The sequence below is a fragment of the Podarcis tiliguerta genome (genome assembly GCF_965153285.1).
Source record: "Podarcis tiliguerta genome assembly, chromosome: 5".
In the NCBI taxonomy this organism is placed as follows: domain Eukaryota; kingdom Metazoa; phylum Chordata; class Lepidosauria; order Squamata; family Lacertidae; genus Podarcis; species Podarcis tiliguerta.
The window spans coordinates 42,632,709-42,653,880 of NC_139538.1; the positions used below are offsets into that span (position 1 = coordinate 42,632,709).

A 21,172-nucleotide genomic window follows, 5' to 3' on the forward strand; every position below is an offset into this window, starting at 1 on the left:
CCCAGTTCCCCACAGCTTTTACATATCTCCAGTCTTCCTTGTTTTACTCTCAGGACTATTATATGTCACTTACTTTGAAGAAATGTCCTTATTTCAGAACCCTCGAGCTCCACGGAGACTCATAAAGCAAATACCCCCTCTCACACAGAGCACCAAAAGTGTCTTATGTTTGGGGGATTTCTGCCTGCTAAATCTCGCTTGCTCTCCTCCCTCTCCGCCCACCCAATGCGGCTGGATAGGCTTGCATATGCTGACACTGGCCAAACAGATGGAGGGGGGAGCTAATGTGTGTGTACATCAGCTGCATCCAGCCCAGACGCTGATCTATAAACTAATCCCACCCTGATCTATAGCCTAATTCACCTAAAACACAATTACAATCTGGAGGAGAAAAATATTGATTTCAAAATTGCTTTGCAGCTGGTGGAATGGAATGGAGGGTGGGGGCACAGAATGGCAGGGGAAAGGGAACGACAGGCAAACAGCAAAGACCCAGGAGACTGCAAACGTTCTGGATGAAGAACAAATTTGTGAGGTAGAGCCATGGCTGTCTAGCCTAAGGAACAACGAGGAGAGTAAGATGGGTGTTGTTTCCTCAGGAATCAACAGCTGGAGGTCCCTGGGCCAAATCTGGTCATTGTGTGTGGAGAGAATGAGAGACTCATCATGAGAGCACCAGATGGATCAATGAACCCCTTTTCCAGCCATGGTCCAAGTTGGCCAAGGACAAATAGTTATAGCTTGGTGTGATGATGAGCTGGAAGCAACAATGTTTCCGAGTACCAGTTGCTGGAAACCACAGGAGGAGAGAGTGTTCTTGTGCTCATGTTCTTCTCCCCGGTTTCCCACAGGCATCTGGTTATTCTCTGTGAGGAAAGGATGCTGGGCTGGAGGGGACATGATCCTGTTCCAGCAGGATATTCTTAATTCTTACGAGAGGAGCCTGCCGATAAGAAGAGAAGAACTGCTGTGAGTTGCGATCAAAAGGTAGAGTGGCAGTTCATGCAGATGGAGGCTCAGCTGGTTGCTTTGAAGGCAGGGACTTTGGGAGGATGAATCTCATACATTCTGGAGAGATTGGTCAGTTGGTAGAGCATGTGACTCTTATTCTCACGGTCGTGGGTTCAAGCCCCATGTTGGGTGAAAGTTTCCTGCACTGCAGGAGATTAAATGATCATCGTGGCCCCTTCCAACTCTACAATTCTATGATTCAGTGGGAGGCGGCATTGCTAAATCTGGAATGCATCCATTGCAGCGCCAAATTCTACTCATTGCAAGCAGACCAAGTAGCCATTTTTACTCATTCTAATAATTTGCTAGGGGCCTTGGTAAAGGTCCATAGCTGTCAACTTTTCCCTTTTCTTGTGAGGAATCCTATTTGGAATAAGGGAATTTCCTTTAAAAAAAAGGGAAATGTTGACAGCTATGTAAAGGTCATTACCTCACTATTTCCCCCTGATACACAGCCCCAGATCTGAATCATGTGCAAAGGGACATAACAAAGGTGCCAAGAGATACAACAAAGCCAACCCAGCCCCTGGTCTAGCTAACTGGACCAGTGGCCAAGGATGATGGGAATTGTATTCTCAAACATCTGGAGGACCGGAGTTTGCCTATGCCTGGTTTAAAACCATGCAACATTCATCTTCATGCAGTGCAACTTTGTGTACGTTTTTCTCTGAATGAAGTTCCAAATTTGATTTGTCAGCAGCCTTTGACATGGTTGATCATGATCTTCTGGACCACCGCCTTGCAGACGTGGGGATACAGGGCATAGCCCGTAACTGGTTGTGCTCTTTTATCTCTGGTCGGGGACAGAGGGTGGCACTAGGGAGGGAAATGTCATCGCGCCACTCCTTGGTGTGTGGAGTGCCGCAGGGCGCAATTCTCTCCCCAATGCTTTTTAACATCTTTATGCGCCCCCTTGCCCAGATTATCCGGAGCTTTGGGCTGGGCTGTCACCAATATGCTGATGACACTCAGCTCTATCTGCTGATGGATGGCCACACCGACTCGGCCCCGAACACACTGACCAGATGTTTGGAAGCTGTAGCTGGATGGTTTCGTGGGAGCCGATTGAAACTAAATCCTTCGAAGACAGAGGTCCTATGGCTAGGTCGAGATGGCATGGGGATGAGGGACCAACTCCCTTCTCTTGCGGGGGCCCAATTAGTGCCATTGCCTTCCGTTAAGAGTTTGGGTGTAATCCTTGACGCCTCCCTTTCCATGGAGGCGCAAGTTACAGCAACAGCCAAGGCGTCATTTTTCCACCTTCGCCGCATCAAGCAGTTGGTCCCTTACCTTTCCCGCCCCGACCTGGCCACAGTGATCCATACGACGGTCATCTCCAGGCTTGACTACTGTAATTCGCTCTACGCAGGGCTGCCCTTGAAGCTGTCCCAGAAACTCCAGCGGGTACAGAATGCTGCAGCGAGGCTCCTCACGGGGTCTCTGCCATGGGAGCATATTCACCCAGTGCTTTTCAAGCTGCACTGGCTCCCGGTGGAGTACAGGGTCAGATTTAAGGTGCTGCTTTTGACCTTTAAAGCCCTTTGCGGCCTAGGACCCTCGTACCTACGGGACCGCCTCTCCTGGTATGCCCCACAGAGAGTCTCAAGGTCCATAAATAACAACACCCTAGTGGTCCCAGGCCCTAAGGAAGTTAGATTGGCTTCAACCAGAGCCAGGGCCTTTTCAGCTCTGGCTCCGGTCTGGTGGAACGCTCTGCCTCGTGAGACCAGGGCCCTGCAGGATCTGATTTCTTTCCGCAGGGCCTGTAAGACAGAGTTGTTCCGCCTGGCCTTTAGCTTGGAGCCAATTTGATTCCCTCCCTCCCTCTCTTTCTTTTTTCTTTTCCTTCTCCTCCTACAATGAGGCTACATTTTAATATTTTAATGTTCCATTATTTTAATGTTGTATTTTACTTTTGTTTTTAAGTTGTAATCATTCATCTTGTTTTTATTATTGCTTGTAAGCCGCTCTGAGCCCGGCTTTGGCTGGGGAGGGCGGGGTATAAATAAAAAATTATTATTATTATTATTATTATTATTATTATAAATTGTTCGATTGAGCTTCCTCCCTAGTTCAGTACTGCAGCCTTAGACTCTTGCTCGTTCCTCTGTAAGGCTACATCAGCTATAACTTTACCTGGTATATATGGAGGGTCCTATGATGACGCATATATTTATAAATTCACAATTTCCCCATAGATTTTCTTCACGTTTGTGTTGCTCAATGGATCTCACCAAGACCAAAAAACAATAAAAAATGGGAGTGCATGTATATTAATATTTACAGTCAGGAGGCTTGCCTTAAATTGGAGGAGAAGTAGGCTTAGGTTTTAGTACTGCCAGAATCTTCCACAGTTGTACCACCAGGGGCACAGGAGGTCCCCAAATGCAGCCAGTCTGGCTTACTACAGGTTGAAAGAAATGAAGTAAAGACCATCTAAAGAGTGCAGCACACACGAACACATACACTATTGCAGGACAGCTGCATGGAGCATAATATTCCCCACATGCTTCCAAATCTTCCTGACCCTGCTCCGTTGGGTAATCCATCTCGGTGTGCAATTTATAAGTGACTTACTCAAAGATTTCTAATATGTGGAATCCGAAACAAAAAAAATAAATCTTGTGCTTTATGTATTGCTGCTAGATTCTGTCAACAAGGACATCATTATCATTAACAAATCAAATTATTTTGCAAGACTTGGAAGCTGCTCTGCTGTCAGCCAACTCCAGGCTGAGTCCTCTTTCCTGGCAGCAGCGTTTGAAAGGATGATATATGGCACGCAAAGGGAGGAAGGATATGTTTAATGGCAGATGGAAGTGTTCTATTGATTACACAGACAAGACATGAAATACTGACATAGGTGGCCTGTTATAGAATTTACTAAACATTTATGGAGAGCAGTGGAACACTCAGTGGCTCAACACTCAAAATGCTTTCTCTCTCCCCAGGAAGGCACTGAGGATGAAGACTTTCCTTCTTGTTCCAGACTGATTTGTCCAGCCTGGGTATTAGAGGGCTGCACTATAGCCAGGAATAAAATGCTGTTCCTATCCCCACCTCAAACGTTCCTGACCTGCACATTTCCTTTTAAGCTTCAGAAGTCTTTTCCAAGTTCCAAACACCAGATTTTTGTATTGCTTGCTCACTCTGGCATGCTAGCAGGTTTTAGTTTTATCATTTGTGTAATCATTTATGTAATATTTATTGTCAGTTCATAACAATATAATAAATATGGATCCCCAAGGATGTGCTCGACAGGGAGCTAGCTTCAGGCACCGGACTCATGGGTAGACCAACTCTGCATTACAAAGATGTCTGCAAAGGTGGCATGAAGGCTGGCAACATCAACCCCACTGTGTGGAAATGCCTTGCAAGAAGATCACAGTACCTGGAGACAGTCAGGTTGCGCATCCATAGCAGTGAGCAGAGGAGAAATGACTGCTGGGAGCAGAGATGGATTATTGGGAATGCAACAAGTTCGATTGCACTGGGCACAGAGCCTTGGGGGCACCACAGGGGTGCCAGAACTATGATGTAGAATGGAAGGCGAGAGGCGAGTGGCATCAAATTTTGGCATCACACAGGGCACTGCTGAAATTTGAGACCCCAAGGTCCACCACTGCTGGGAGTAGCACAGAGAGAAGAAAGGCCACAGTACATCTGTATCAGCACAACCGGATGCCTTCATCTGCCCCAGCTGCATTAAAACATGTCTCTCCCATATCAGCCCCTACAGCTAAGGCAGGTGCTGTAACTCTCCAATGGTTTGACTTCACCCCCAAAGGCACACTCCTCCATTTTCTCCCGAGACAGACGGATGCCAACAACTGAATAAATATGTTATACTAATTATCTGTGGAAGCATTTTATGAACTCTAGTTATTCTACCAATGTTCACAATGTGTCTTAATGTGCATTGAGTTCCACAGGACAACCACAAATCACATTTGTTAACTCCTTGGTATCTTGCTGCTAAATTCATCACAGAAGTCCTAATTCTTGCATTATGGAAGCGAGTAAATAACATAACCAGGATAACTTGGTTCATTCTATTTGTGATCTGATGTAGCATCATTTACTAAGTGAGACAGGCTCAGTAACCCACATATGGTGCCAGGTGAAGCTGCTGGTGGGTTTTATTTCTTATCGTGCTTCTGGTTGTCTTAACCTTCTTATCATGCCCATCAGTGTGGTATCAGTTCATTTGGCACAGAGATTGAAATCTGGAGGAAAAAGTAGCACAAAGGTGGCAGCTGGTAAGACAACAGCATCAGATGCATATAATTTCTTTCAAAATTAGATTTATTGAAGTCCTGTCTAGTGGAAATCACTGTAGCATGGAACACTCAGCATATGGATTTGATCATTGACTTATGCCTGACTACATTTTTCATTAGGGGAAATATTGGCTGTGAATGTTTTGACCTCATAATCTCTGTATTTTAAACAATAACCAGTGGAAAACCAAACTAGAGCGGGGAGCTAGACATTTTGTCTCAAGTACTCTATTGTGCTTAGGAATGAGTACCTGTAAAAAATAAAAGAGAAATCAGACATTGCTTAAAAAGAGGAGTCCTTTCTCTGCCTTATCACTGACAAGCATAGAGAACAGGTGGCAATCCCATTTTCTTCAATGGCTAAATGAAGGACACTCCTACTTCCAAGTTGAAATACATATACGTGTGTGTGTGTGTGTGTGTGTGTGTGTGTGTGTGTGTGTGTGTATATATATATATATATATATATATATATATATATATATATAACTGCTTCATCAGAACAGCTTTGCAAAGGAGCTATAGGCCTCTGTGTGCACTGTGGAGGGACAGAATGGTATAAAGCATGGCTAGGGAGGCAGATTCCAAACCCCACCCTCAAATGGCAAATAAAAGATCATTGGGACATGTTTTCAATGGCTGTGGAGATGAAACTACCGAAAGGCCACATAAAAAAGGGGCAGTCTGAGGTCTGCCATGTCTTACCCTTGGAGAGCGATTTAGGATGGTGAGGCCACCAGGGAACACAACCAAAGGATTTGAAGTCCAAGCATTCAACACACCAGGGGATTTGATTGATTTGATTGTGGGTGACGCATATTTAATCCTGACAAAGATCTGAGGGTCTTTCACTGAACTTGTAGTACTAGCTGAAGAAAAGACCAAGGTCAACATTTCTGGTTCAGGGCCCAAATGACCATGACTGAATACCACCATTTTTATAGCATCAGGAGGAAGTGAGATAAAGATCACGCACTTCGTTTTGCCACACCCAAACATGTAGCAGACAGTTTTATAGCAATGGCACTAGACTTAATAAAACTTGCTTCATACCATTTTAGAACTTTCTTTGTGAGCATTCATTTTCTAGCGCTGGAAGGAATCCTCAACCTGCGTCTCACTTTTGGACAATTTTGATTTGATTTCCAGGTTTTGACATAGCCATTACTTATTAAGAGAAATTATTTCTATTGTTGTTGTTGGATCATTTTTTAAAAATTAGCTCCAGGCAGCATCACAGAACAAAGAAACAGAATACCCGTGAACAGAGTTAATCACAAATGGCTAATTATTTCACCCCATCTCTCCCTCCCGAAATCATGAAATATTATCCCCATGAAAAAAGGAAAAGGTATCTTCACTCATTATCTCTTCATGGATTTTATGCACCTAATTCATCAAACTAGAAACACTTCCTGCTTGTCTCCTATCAGTTTTGGAATAAAGCTGGTGACCCCACGGATTCTAACTGCTGGAGGTGACGCTTCTAATTTATATCTCCCAGGAAATGCCCCAAACTTATAGTCCTTCCAGCTGTGGACAGAACTTTGTGGAACATTCCCAAATTGAGGCGCATGTTAACATTGCCAGTTTGAATGATTTTCTGTGAGAACAAAGGCATTTAGCTTTGAAAGGTGTTGCTGTGTCTTTAACAACTGCACGGCAGCACAATCTTTAAGCAGACCTCTGCTTAATGCCACCTCTGCTACATTCTTCACCAGTTAAGAAACATTTCAAAAACAAAGAAACGTAGGACCCAGGAATGCACTACAAGTTCATCATTTCCTTATTGATGAATGGAATTGTTTCAACAAACATGAAATAGTCAGCAGAATTCTTCGTCTCCTCAAACTTTGGTGATTCTTGTCACAATATGTTAAGAAGACGCTGCTGGATCAGACCAAAGATTTGTTCTGTTCTCACAGTGGCCAATCAGATGTCTGTGGAGAGCTTGCAAGCAGGCCCACAATAGCACTCTTCCCTCCTGCAGTTTCCAGCCATTTATCCAGTTCTGGGCACCACAGTTCAAGAAGGACATTGACAAACTGGAACGTGTCCAGAGGAGGGCAACCAAAATGGTCAAAGGCCTTGAAACGATGCCTTATGAGGAACGGCTAAGGGAGCTGGGCATGTTTAGCCTGGGAAGAGGAGGTTAAGGGTGATATGATAGCCATGTTCAAATATATAAAAGGATGTCACATAGAGGAGGGAGAAAGGTTGTTTTCTGCTGCTCCAGAGAACCGGACACGGAGCAATGGATCCAAACTACAAGAAAGAAGATTCCACCTAAACATTAGGAAGAACTTCCTGACAGTAAGAGCTGTTCGACAGTGGAATTTGCTGCCAAGGAGTGTGGTGGAGTCTCCTTCTTTGGAGGTCTTTAAGCAGAGGCTTGACAACCATATGTCAGGAGTGCTCTGATGGTGTTTCCTGCTTGGCAGGGGGTTGGACTCGATGGCCCTTGTGGTCTCTTCCAACTCTATGATTCTATGATTCTATGATTTATTGCATTTATATTCCATCTTTGCATCCAAGGAGCTTAAGGTGGCATGTACATGGTTCTCCCCCTTCCTATTTGAAGCCCCACAACAACCCTGTGAGGTACGGTAGGTTATGCTGAGAGGTAGTGACTGCCCCAAGGTCACCCAGTGAGCTTCTTCTGAGATTTGAACCCTGGTCTCTCCCAGGTGCTATTCTGGCACTCTGACCTCAGGGGCTCTCAAATTAATTTTCCGCAGGAATAGCCAATCAGCAAACACATATGAAGCTGTTTTGTTATGAGTCAAATCAATGGTCTATGTTGTTCAGTATTTTCTTCTACACTTCAGGTCAAGCAATTTGTTCATTCACGCCAGTATTGTCTATTGCAACCGACAACAGCTCTCCAGGGCCTTAGTCCTTCCCATTACCTGGCTGCCACCAGATTTCTTGAGATATCACCCTTTCTCTTAGATAACCAGAAGGTCATGGTGTTTTGCAGCATAATTTCTCATTGGAGTTCCTAAAACATCAGAAGCCCTCTCCAGAGCAACTCAGAGCAGGGCTTTTGGTGGGGCTGCCTGTTTTCTGGAACAACATTCCTGTTGATATACAGAATTCCTGAAAGTGCCCACTATCTGTACTTTCTGGAAACAAGTGAGGACATTTTTGTTTTGACAAGCTTCACCAGCTGGTCTCTGCCTTGGATCCTTATTTTGCTTTGTTTTCAAACTCATTTTTAGTTTTTTTTAAACAGTTTTAAAATTACAGTGGTACCTCGGGTTATAGACGCTTCAGGTTACAGACTCCGCTAACCCAGAAATAGTAACTCGGGTTAAGTACTTTGCTTCAGGATGAGAACAGAAATCGTGCAGCGGCAGCGGGAGGCCCCATTAGCTAAAGTGGTGCTTCAGGTTAAGAACAGTTTCAGGTTAAGAACGGACCTCCAGAACGAATTAAGTTCTTAACCTAAGGTACCACTGTATATGTGTGCATGTGGATAGAAAATGCTAATAATGATAATGATAACAATAATAATTTTATTATTTCTACCCCATCCACTCTGGCTGGCTTCCAACACATATAAAAGCATAAGACAGATAGAAAATAGATAGAATGTTTGTACATTGCCTTGAGGCTCATGTGAAAAGTAATTAATTAATAATACATTGTTGTTGTTTTTTAAAATGGGGATTGAACCTGGGACCTTCTGCATGGGTGTAGCCAAGGGGGGCAGCTGCCCCCTCTAAATCAAGTAAATCAGTACAAAATACTTAACTAACTGAGGTTCTGTCCCACTAACATAAAGCCTGGCTATACCCATGGCTTTGGTTCCTCCCACACATACAGTGGTACCTCAGGTTACATACGCTTCAGGTTGCATACGCTTCAGATTACAGACTCTGCTAACCCAGAAATACTGCTTCAGGTTAAGAACTTTACTTCAGGATGAGAACAGAAATTGTGCTGCAGCGGTGCGGCAGCAGCAGGAGGCCCCATTAGCTAAAGTGGTGCTTCAGGTTAAGAACAGTTTCAGGTTAAGTACAGATCTCCGGAACGAATTAAGTACTTAACCCGAGGTACCACTGTATAGCATTATAATATTGAGTTGAATTCTGAACCAGCTGCTGGTTAAGCAAACACTTGACTATGATGACCATGTACCATGTGTCTTGGGAGACACATGTGTAATCCACTCTGTGTAATCCACTTTGCAAAGAACCTCGTGACTCAGTCTTTTGCTTCAATCCCAGCTACTGAAGTAAAGGTGGAAATCCTGAACTTGGAGCAAAATCACACACTGAACATAAAAAACCCTGGATCCAAGGACAGCCCAGCATACTGTTTCCACTGAGCTGTGAGATGGCCCTGGGCAGACTTGTAAGCAGAGCATGAAGAGGACAGCTTTTTCCTGTTGTGTTGTTTATCTCAGTTATCTAATACTAAGAGGTATGCTGTCTCTGTATTTGGGGATGTGATTTAACAGTAAGGATTGACTGCCCAATCCTCTATGAATTGTCTAATTCTCATTTAAAAGATCCAACTAAGCTGGGAACCACCAACATTTCCTTTGCAAAAAATTCTATACCGCCAACATTGGGGGGGGGGGGGGAACTATCATGATGGTAAGCAGGATAAAACCAGCAATAAAATTACATCCGTCGAAGAAATACAAATTGCTACCATCCTTGTGGTAGTGAATTCCATGAATTCATTTTTTAAAAGTTAGTCGAATTGTTAGAAATTGTACATCACCTTGGACACTTTGTGGCAGCAACACAATTAATAACATTAATTTGTTAACTGAATGGGTGTTGTCTTCGGAAATACGGCTATCCAGCACTCTGAAAGGGAGAGGGTTACAAGGGGGAGTGCCAAGCTTTGTGTAAGCCAAAATCATGACATCACATCAAAATGATGCTTGGAGAATAAATGTTTTAAAAGGAAGCGCCAATATAGAAAGGTTTACTGCAGGAAATTTAGCAAGCCTGGCAAAGAGCTACAGCCCAGGAAACGAGCACTAGAATGTCAATACAGTGGCATTTTAACAGCTTTTATTAATGTTTGAAAGCAAACAGCAGGTGTGGAACGGGCCAGGAAAAGCAATTGTATCAACAGAATCATAGCTTGTCATCTGCATACCTATAACCCAACTGACCTTTGGGGTTTCTTTCTGCATTCAGGAGTCATGTTCTCATTTATTTGTTCCATTCTGCATTCAAAACATGGTCTTAAAAGGGGAGGGGAGAGAATCCACTCGCATGAAAACTTGTGGGGCAGAGTCCTGCCGGATTTCAGAGCGAAGCCTTGTTATATATTGCTTCCAGCACAAGCCTTTTCCGTAAAAAAGCAAATGCAAAAGGGGACCATCTGGGGGAATGAAAACACATTTGAATCAATAGGATAAAGTTAACAGAATAAAAATAAAATAAAATAGAATGAACCAAATGGGATAAAAATTCCTGTGGATATATTAACGCTGAATACCAGATTTCAGGGCAGCTGTGGAATCATAACATTGGGCCAAAACCTCTTATGGTGTAACCCTGTACAGCTTTCATCAATGATGTGTTGCACCTGGTTGGATTTTGAAGAGTTTTTTGAGGAGATAGTTAAAAATTGGGATAATGTAAGCCTCCAAGTCCTTCCCAGGTCTTGACGGTGGGGGAGGGAGCCAGGCCCAATCCTGGCCCTCCAGAGCAGAAGAACCTATACTACTAAAATTACTGGAGACATGTTTATATCCTGGCTGGCTGCTTTGGGATGAGATGGGAGAATGTGGGACTTCAAAGGCCTCCTGGGGAACTTTGGGGAGCCAGTAAGATGGAGTATTCCAGTCAATGCAAGCATGAGAATCTGCACTTTCCAGTTCATGTGCCCCAAATGTAACTGTGTTAGTTCCCTGCTCTGTTCTGAAGTTCAGGCACAAACATAACATTAACTACCAAAAGCCAGGAGCTCAGTTTGACACCCTCCCTTAAGTGTTCCCAGTGGTTAGGAAATAAAGAGCTTCTGTCAAATCAGATGTGCCACGGGAGTTCTATGAATGGATTTCACAATTTATTTATTTTTTTCAATTTACAAAACCAGTTGTAGAGACTTGGATTGGGGCTGCGAGGAGGTTAACCTTCCCCAGCCGACACACATGATTTCCCAGTTGAAAATCACACCGACACACCACAAAGCTGCTATTTAGAAGAACACAGTCAGCACACAGTGTTATGCCTGCAAGTTTTGTCTAACTGAGGCTAATAGCATCTTCAGAGAAATGATTCTCCATGGAAAAAGATAGCAGGGGCAAACCTCTCACACAGTCCTGACCTAGGCACAGGGAGAGGGCTTGCAGCTCCTTCAGACCCTGACCAAAATGGTTATTAGCAAAGGTGAGTGGCACCCTGTGGGTCTTGCAGGGTGAAATACAGGAAGGTCAGCAGTAGATAGAGCCAGAGCCAATGGCTGCCAGCATGGGGGTAGCCAAGTGGGGTCAGGGGGGCAGCTGCCCCCTAAAATGAATCAATAAATCAATAAAAATACTTAACTAAGTGTGGTTCTGCCTGCCCCCCTTCCCCCCAACAACAAAAATCCTGGCTACACCCATGGCTGGCAGAGCTCTTCTTCCTCTTTGCATCTTCTGGGTGGCAACAATGAGCAGGGCCTTTTTAGCTCTGGCACCTCACCCCTACACCACTCTTCTCCCTCCTCCCTTCATTCACCAAATCCCATCCCTAATTATCTTTAGAATGAGATTGAAAGCATTCTCCTCAGCTCCTAGTGCAGTTTAATTTTCCTGCCGCGTCTTTTTGCCAGATTTTATTTTTGACTTTGTTCTAAGTACTTTCATTTTATCCTTTCATTGTGGTGTTTACCTTGACATCTGCCTCATGAATCAGTATGATTAATAGGCAGGTGCTGTATTCTATTAACCATAGACTTGTGTTTTAGGAATTTTGTCCTGAGCAGGACCCAGTAGCTGAAGAGAGAGGGGGCAAGAGGAAAATCATAGAAGCAGAAAACTTTTTTATTATTTAAATAAATACTGAGAATGTGATTGGATGTCCTGAATAAGAATCTCCTTAAAAATCATTAGAATCTCTTTCTGGTGGATAAAGGAGTAAATAGAAAAGCAGGGAATACAAATAAATGAGGCAGAAGTTAAGAATAGCAAGGTTGCTGCATTTGAACCAGAAGCATAGGAGACTCTTACTAATCCACAGTCCGATTTCCTGCTGCCCTGAGGGTGTTCCCACCCTAATACTGACCTGAGAACATGACCACTTAGCTTAGGAGACAGGCTTGGTAGAATGGCTGCCAGCCATCAGCTAAAATACTTACTTGTCAGCATCTCCTTTGTCCAGAAAATACTTTGACATACTACACTGCAACAGCTTCAATGGGGATATTTTTATACAATGATTTGATAGCTGGTGTGTGATATTTCCTTTTACCTGCCTTCACTTCTTTCCTTCCTAGACGTTGTCCAGAGCTGAAAGCATTCACTAGTTAATCCATATGATTAAATGACAGGCTTGATAATCACAGCCATTTAAATATTAAAAGGTGAATTTTAAATCAGGCTTCAATAGGACTTCTTCTGTCTATGTGTGAGGGATCAGGATGGAAGGCGTTGTTGTAAACAATTGATCACATTTACTCATTCAGAGAATGACCTGCCAGACAATCATTTGCCAGACAATGAATGACTTGCCTGTGGAACTATTTCCATCAAAGATCTTGGGATGATATCACGTCCACTGAAATGCTGTATCAAATAAGTCAAAATCAGGACTATTAATTGACCCAAATCCTTCATTTGGGTGACACCTCTGGTATTCTGTTTGTTTTCACCTTGCAATTCTCCCTGCTTTCTCCCCCAATGCCCAATGACAATGATGTTTGTTCCCCCCAATGACAATGATGTCCCCCCAATAACAATGATGTTAACAATCTCTCAAAATAGTAGCTGCACCAAAGAGAATCTACATTTCCGCCATTCGCATGCCATGAAAACTTAAATGCTGCTATTTTCCACAGCACATCAAAGGAATGGAGCAGCTTTGGGGATAATATGGATTAACATAAACTCCCTCAGATCACGTGCATTGCTGGGCTTGCAAAGTGGGATTCCATAATCAGATTTCAGTTGGACTTGCTCTCAGAGAGAGGGTGCTGAGTTCCATTGTATAGAAATGGATACTGTATTGGGCAACAGCGTGTGGATGTATTGACTGAGCAGTGGACTGGGGAAATCTCTCTTGTAGGGCCTAGATATCCAGCAAATTTATACCTATTGTATAATATCTGTGGTGGCTTCCTCCAAAGAATCCTGGGAGCTGTAGGTCGGTATGGATGCTGGGGAGCCTCTCTCAGAGTTCCCCAGCCCCCCTCATAAAACTACAACTCCCAGCATCCCCTGGAGAGGTGGAATGACCAAGTGGTTTTGTCTGCAGGGTAGATGATCACATGCCCCTTGTCTTCTTTCTAGATAGTTCAACAGCAACTTTGTTTTCAACCTCAAGAGAGGGAGGCCATATTTTCAGGTGATGGGGAGGACATGCTTCCATAGAGCTTGCCCATCATCTTTCTGGGTCTGTGTTTCTCCAGCTTTTGGGAAAGCATTCCAAAGTGGATGTTGGCAGTTGCTAAGGGGGACACAACTCTGTCTTCACTGGTTCTCCCCTATCCCATATTTTATGTCTGCCTTGCCTGGGCCTGAAGGCAGAATGTTGGCTGGCACTTTCTCCCTGCAACCCAATCAGTGTAACACAAGTGGTTGTGTGCTGTATTAGCTGGGAAAGAGAAGACATTTTGCCTTAGGTCAGAGAGACAAGCGTGCCTTGGCTGTTCTCACTTTCCCTGCCTGGCAAGCAGCACAGTGAGCTCTTGGGCCATCTGGAAGTGCCTTCACCAAAAGCATTTCTTGCCTTTCAAGTGCTTCTGACATGGGTCATGTCACCAGTCCCTATGCCCCTTCCTCCCCTTCTGGTCTACGGCACACCATACAATCTCCATATACTCAGATACTGTATGTGTATCCGCGTGTGCATGATTTTCATGGGTGGGCAGTGGTGGAGCAGCAGCACACTCTCTACACTTTGGGTGGGCATGCAAAGTTTCAGATCAGATAAATCCTGTTTTTTCCTGTTTGCAGCCGAAGAGCAGTGCTGGTTGGTAGACCTTTGACAATCTTGAAGCCACCTCCCCTTCCCTTGGAGAAGTTATCTAAAACATTTAGTGTTATTTTTATACTACTAATAATAGGCCGGACAAATGCTTAATCAGACAAACAGACAAAGCACTTTGGGGCAGGGGAAACAATTAGAAACAATTAGACTGCTGTCCCAGTGGAAGAGTGGCAAAGAGGAGAAGAAAGAAATCAGCCTTGGATGAAGCAAGTCTGTGTTATCAAAGAGCCATGTTGGAAGAAAGGTAAGCTCACACCATGGAAGAAAATAACCCAAAGTGACAGGGAGCCTGAATGCAGCCACTGAAACTTCATTTATCTGCTATCTGTTAATCACTTTGAGATATTTTCATAGGAGGCAATTCATAAATTAAATAAATGAATCTATAAATTAAATGCATAAATCGGAACTAATATTTTAGAAATATTTGGAAATGGCATGTCCTACCATATCTTTCAAATCCATTATTTTGATGGAACAATCCCACATTGGTTATGGGTACTGTATATTGTTCAATACTGGACATTGTTAAATGGCATATTGCCAAGTTTTATTCAAATATTTACTGTATATATTGCAGTGATATATATTGCAGTGATATATAACATCTCCAAGCACAATTCAAAGTGTTGGTGCTGACCTTTAAAGCCATAAACGGCCTTGGTCTAGTATACCTGAAGGAGCGTCTCCTCCCCCATTGTTCAACCCAAACACTGAGGTCCAGCTCTGAGGGCCATCTGGCAGTTCCCTCACTGCAAGAAGTGAGGTTTACAGGGAACCAGACAGAGGGCCTTCTCAGTAGTGGCCCCTTCCCTGCGGAATGCCCTCCCATCAGATGTCAAGGAAATAAACAACTATCCGACTTTTAGAAGACATCTGAAGGCATCCCCATTTAGGGAAGTTTTTAATGCTTGATGTTTTATTCTGTTTTTAATGTTCTGTTGAAAGCTGCCCAGAGTGGCTGGGGAAACCTAGCCAGATGGGCGAGGTAGAAATAATAAGTTGTTGTTGTTGTTGTTGTTGTTGTTGTTTTAATATTATAATTTTATTACATATTATGGCTACTGTACTATTATCATATTTATTCATTTTCTGTAAACCACTTTGAGTGCAATGTCTTTGTGGTAAAGACAGCATGCAAACAAACTGGCTGTAAGGTTTGTGCTACTGCAGCTGAAGTGTACTGGGTAAGTAACAGAGGAACTATCCAACTCTGCTCAGTTGCCTGATTAAACCAGCCTTGACTGCACAAACTCCGGGGTACAGGAATGTGTCCACAATCCTCCTCAATGGCCTCTCCAAAGTCAGTGAAACATCCCTCTTCCTCACCGCAGCAAACCCCTTCCATGACTGGGGCTGCAGAGCTGGGAGTCTCTGTGGTTAGAATTGAACTGAAATGAATTTTCGTGAAAGTATGTCCTGTTGATATCCGTTTAATAAGAAGGTCCAAACAGACATGCTATGAGAGAATAGTGATTGGATCTTCTGACCTTCTCAATTGGCAGGGGATCCCATTCTGAACGGAGCAGTGTCACTGTAGGGATATGCTTAATCCTTTCCCTAAAAAAAGAGTCAGAAACAATGCAGTCTTTCCTCCCAGCAGGGGTAATATCACCTTTCAATCCTTGTTTGCATGATCTTGAATGGGGAAACGCTGCAGGCAGAATTGGCTTAAAATACCCCCACCTCCCAGAAATCTTGTTCCAATCTAAATCAGAGAGCCCCACAACGGCTTTATTTTTTATTTATTTTTAAATGAGGAGATCTACTCAACATCGTGTTCGTTTTGGTCCTTAGTTCCAGGTCCTTCTCTTACTTTGGTCCTTCTCAGTCCTACAACTCTATTAAATGAGTTAAACCAACAAGGTAAGCGTAACCTGGAACTTAGGAACTGGGGTTGCATAAATCCTTCTGCTTTTGCTTTTGCTCCTCACTTCTCTCCCCACGTCTCTTCCCTCCAAGAGGAGCACCAGCAGGCTGTGTTCATTGCCCAAAATGTCAGCGAGTCCCTGTCCTTCCAGTTAGAGGTGAATTGTTACTCTGAAAATATTTCATCCTTAATGCCTGCTGCATGAGCCGGAGCATGCATCTCCGTGGGGTTATGCTCTTTCTAATTTATCTGCTGTCCCAGTGTCCAGGTCAGATGTCTCCATTGCTCTCCACCCCCTGCCCTCCTCTCAGTTTTCAGAGACACTCCGTCTCCACTTACGCTCTCTCTCTTTTCTTTTCTCTCCCATCAGCAGAACATTACTCAGCCGATTGATAAATGAGGTCAGAAGTGGCCTGACAGCCATGTTGAATTTGGAAGCCTAATCTAGGCAGAAACTTGAAAATTGGTGGGGCATGCTTCTCAAATGATCCTCAACTCAATGGGATGACAGTCCGTCATGTGCCAGTGGTCCCCTGCCCCACTCCCCTAATTTAAGAATGGGGCTGTGTTGCTTAAAGGGCTGAAAAGTACCAAATCAAGAATCATGCAAGTGGGATTGCTGTGTGTGCCCACAACAGTTTTATGTACATACGGTTTTTAAATGTCTCTGGGTTTGATATTATTTGAGACAGTGAGATCCTGCACTTTAGGATTTAGCTGTTGATATATGTGTGTTAATACACATTAGACATGCTGCCTTAATCAGGGGTGTTTTTAATTTGTGAGTAGAAATCCGGAAATGGTTCTGGAGCCATTGTGAAACTGGAAAAACTGGGAGGGGAATGTCATCAGAAAGGTAGGATGATTAAGAAACCAAACGTTGTGCATTTAATACGCCTAATGCCCCTAAATAGAGACATATCCATTCATTTGAATAGTCTGTATGGGTCTTGTCACGCCATCTTAAAGAAGATATAATAAAACTTTTTTTAAGTACTAAAAAGAGGAATGAAAATTAGTAGTGACAGTGAAAGGGGTTCCTTATGGTGGGAGATTTAAAAGGCTTATAGCGCAGTCCACAAATCAATTAAGACAGACTTTAAACTGATGGGAGCCCCACTGTAATTAGTTGAAACTGATTTAAGGCAATTTACATCTGCTCAATTACCTTGTGGACCGATCTTTATTTGTTCACTTTTTAAACTGCGTGAGTCGGTTACGATCCCAAGGCAGTTTACACTCAGTCTTTGATGCTGATGGTCACTGAGATATTGTATATTTTCATTACTGCTACTGTTATTCTTACTATCGACCCCTCACCAGCAGATCTCAGGGTGGGTTACAACAATTTTGAAAATCTGAATTAAAAACAGTTGCAGTGTTACATACGTATCTCAGGTGTCAAAGGGCAGTGTAAAGAGGCGCACCTTCAGCATTTGCTGTGCGGACAGAATTCCACAACTTGGGGCTGCCACAGAGAATTCTCTCTCCCAAGCCACCCCACCTCTGAGGAAGGTGTAAGTACCAAGTGAGTCCCCTCAGGGTGATCTGAAGGAAAGGAAGTGGTATTTCAGATACTTGGCTGCTGAAACCACATAACACCAGTCCTGAAAGACCTACATTGGCTCCCAGTACGTTTCCGAGCACAATTCAAAGTGTTGGTGCTGACCTTTAAAGCCCTAAACGGTCTTGGTCCAGTATACCTGAAGGAGCGTCTCCATCCCCATCATTCAGCCTGGACATTGAAGTCCAACTTTGAGGGCCTTCTGGCAGTTCCCTCACTGTGAGAAGTGAGGTTACAGAGAACCTGGCAGAGGGCCTTCTCAGTAGTGGCGCCTTCCCTGTGGAATGCCCTCCCAGTGTGGTGTAGTGGTTAAGAGTGGTGGACTCGTAATCTGGTGAACTGGGTTCGATTCCCTGCTCCTCCACATGCAGCTGCTGGGTGACCTTGGGCCAGTCACACTTCTTTGAAGTCTCTCAGTCTCACTCACCTCACAGAGTGTTTGTTGTGGGGGAGGAAGGGAAAGGAGAATGTTAGCCGCTTTGAAACTCCTTCGGGTAGTGATAAAGCAGGATTTCAATTCCAAACTCTTCTTCTTCCCATCAGATGTCAAGGAAATAAACAACTATCTGACTTTTGTTTATGGAAGTTTTTAATGTTTTATGTTTTATTGTATTTTTTAATATTTTGTTGGAAGCCGCCCAGAGTGGCTGGGGAAACCCAGCCAGACGGGTGGGGTATAAATAATAAATCATTATTGTTGTTGTTGTTGCCTAAGCTGTTTAGGGCTTTGAACACTAATATGAGCAGCTTGAATTGGGTCTGGAAACAAACCTGGTAACCAATGCAGGGGTTTCAGAATGGGTGTTATATGAGTTCTAAAAGCAACCCAAGCCTGTAATCTTTTCTGCAAGTGCCCACTAAAGGACAAAATCAGAATGTCTCTTGATGTCTGAAAATTCAGCAAAATTAGATATTAAGTATGATGCTGGGCCAAGTCAGAATTCTGGTGAAAGTTGTATAACACTTTCAACCTACTTGATAACAGCATAAGCAAGAAGCAACCCAGTTGCACCATAGATTGCTATGTTTAAATACCAGCATTGTCTAGAAGTTGATATTATTCAAATTAGTTACTTCCTGCTGAGAAGAGCTCCTAACCAATAAAGCTTAATCTGATGCCAACAGTTGCTCTGGAAAGGAGAATTTCTCATGTTTCATATGAAGCCTGATTATGTTTTTTTGGCACAAGAGAAACCAAGGATCTTGCGCATTATCTTTTGACACGCTCCTTTCTCATATCAGTTAGAATCAAATTTCTTCCCCAGCTGCTGACAGATAAGGAAAATTGGTCAGATCTTCAAAAGACAGACTTTCTATTAGCAAATAGATGTTAAGGACTATTACATAACCAGTCATTTATTCCTTGGAATTATCTAAATCTCATGCTGCTTTTGTTGTGAATGGCTAGCAATGATCATTGTAATGACAATTAATTTTAGTTGACCTACCTCTTGCCATTTGTAATCATTCGTAAGATATGAGTCCCATCGTTAAATGTTTTATATATTGTAGCTTGCATTTATTTAATGACCTGTGGTCAACATGGAAATAAAACTGGGGAGAACTACACTAAACTGAAAATCAGAGCAAGCGAGTGAACACTGGTGATCTTTCCTGAACTATCCTGTTTCTTGGATATTTCCTCTGTAGCATCTGATTAAGCATAAGCAATTCTATCAATTTTGATTTCACTCAGTTTCTCATTTTTCGAGTCTTCAATTCAATTCTCCGTATTTCTGCATTAGTTTGGGAATTTTTGTTAAGTCATCTAAATTCACCAGGATTTTAATGCAAATTTATCTTAATATATATGTGTTTGTCCTAACATACGCATTTTTGAAAAACAAATTTCCCAAATATAACACATTTTTTGCATGTTAATTTCACTAGTATTTGCATGTTTAGGCACACTAAATCCGACCTAGGATATATATTTTTGTATGCATTTCTTGGCTGAAGAACTGCCTTGCAAAATTCAGAAAAGTGCAAGTGTCAAAGAATGGCTGTGTTTCAGTTCATGTTTGTCTCAGAGAGTGCAAATTTGGTAAGTTTGCCTTTAAATGCTAACAGAATCAAATTTCTCCCATGTTCCTGCGTCTGATTTAAGTAATAGCTGAAGACAAGCTACTGTGATGGAGCCTGGATAGCTCAGTTGGTTAGAGCATAGTGCTGATAATGCCAAGGTTGCAGGTTCAATCCCCATATGGGACAGCTGCATAGGAGGTTGGGGTAGATGACAGGAGGATTCTATGATATACCACAGGCATGATATGTGAATTTTTATATCAAGTTTTCATTACATATGAGTTGCAGTTGATTTATGGAGACATAAGAATGCAGTTGTTTCCCCATGTAGGGACAACAGGGATTCCACCTCCATCAACAAGGACAGTTCCAGGTTTGAGCAACATGCTTTCTGGTTGGCTCCCTCCTGTGTCAGTGCCCCCTCTGATGGGTTTACCTGGTGCAGCTACAACATCAGGTTGCAGCATTGCAGCAAACAGTGTAGGGCAGCTGGGTCTCTGAATTGCCCTTTTAATTTCCCATAATTCCCCAGAGTGACACTGCTTCAGAGGCATTGTGGGAAATGCAGATGGTGGCTCCAAGACCTAACTGCCAGGCCCTAACTTGAGCACAGTTCTGGAAAGCAACTTGTTTAAAGGACACCCCAGGGCAAACATCTGTATTGAGCTCTGCTGCTGCCCAGGGCCCTAGCTAAGGATGCTGGATGCTGGCGCTGGGTCTGTCTGGCAACAGGCAGTTCAGGTTGCTTCCTGGGAGATGGGAGGGGGAAATGACTCACTTATGGGTTACATAATCTCTTAACAGATTCCAGCAATTCCAAGGAATATTATTTCAGACCTGCCTCTTTATCATATCTGGCAAGAACCAGTGATGACAACAGACAAATATAAAAAGGAAGGATAGTTAAACGATTAGGTTAGACTGCAAAAGCAGCCCTGTAATGATAGTAGGAATCAAAGTGTTGCAGGAGTAAGTGCCCTGTGCATGGGGGAACTCTAGCGGAGGAATGAAACCCAGGGCAGTTGCAAGTTGCACAATTGTTGTAGTAAGAATTGCTGGGTTAAGTAAAGTTTGTTTGTTCCAAGCTACAGGCTTTGCAAACTGAAAGTGAAACTATGATGCAAAACAAAACAAAACTTCACGAAATGTTGCAGAGAACTGGTAAGGACTATTTGATTTGTATTAAGAGTGGACCAGGTAAGAAAGATGGGCAACTTCATCATGCAGCACTGATTCTTCATGTGCCAGAGAACGAATGCAA

At 43.2% G+C, this 21,172-nt stretch overlaps 1 long non-coding RNA gene across 1 annotated transcript in view; it reads right to left on the minus strand.

Annotated features, from left to right (window-relative positions):
• The window catches only part of LOC310678190, a 66,568-nt gene that overhangs the window by 11,746 nt on the left and 33,650 nt on the right, over positions 1–21,172 (minus strand). Inside the window, exon 2 of the long non-coding RNA XR_014511684.1 lies at positions 10,429–10,640. This is a non-coding gene — a long non-coding RNA (uncharacterized lncRNA). The remainder of the gene's footprint in view (positions 1–10,428; positions 10,641–21,172) is intronic.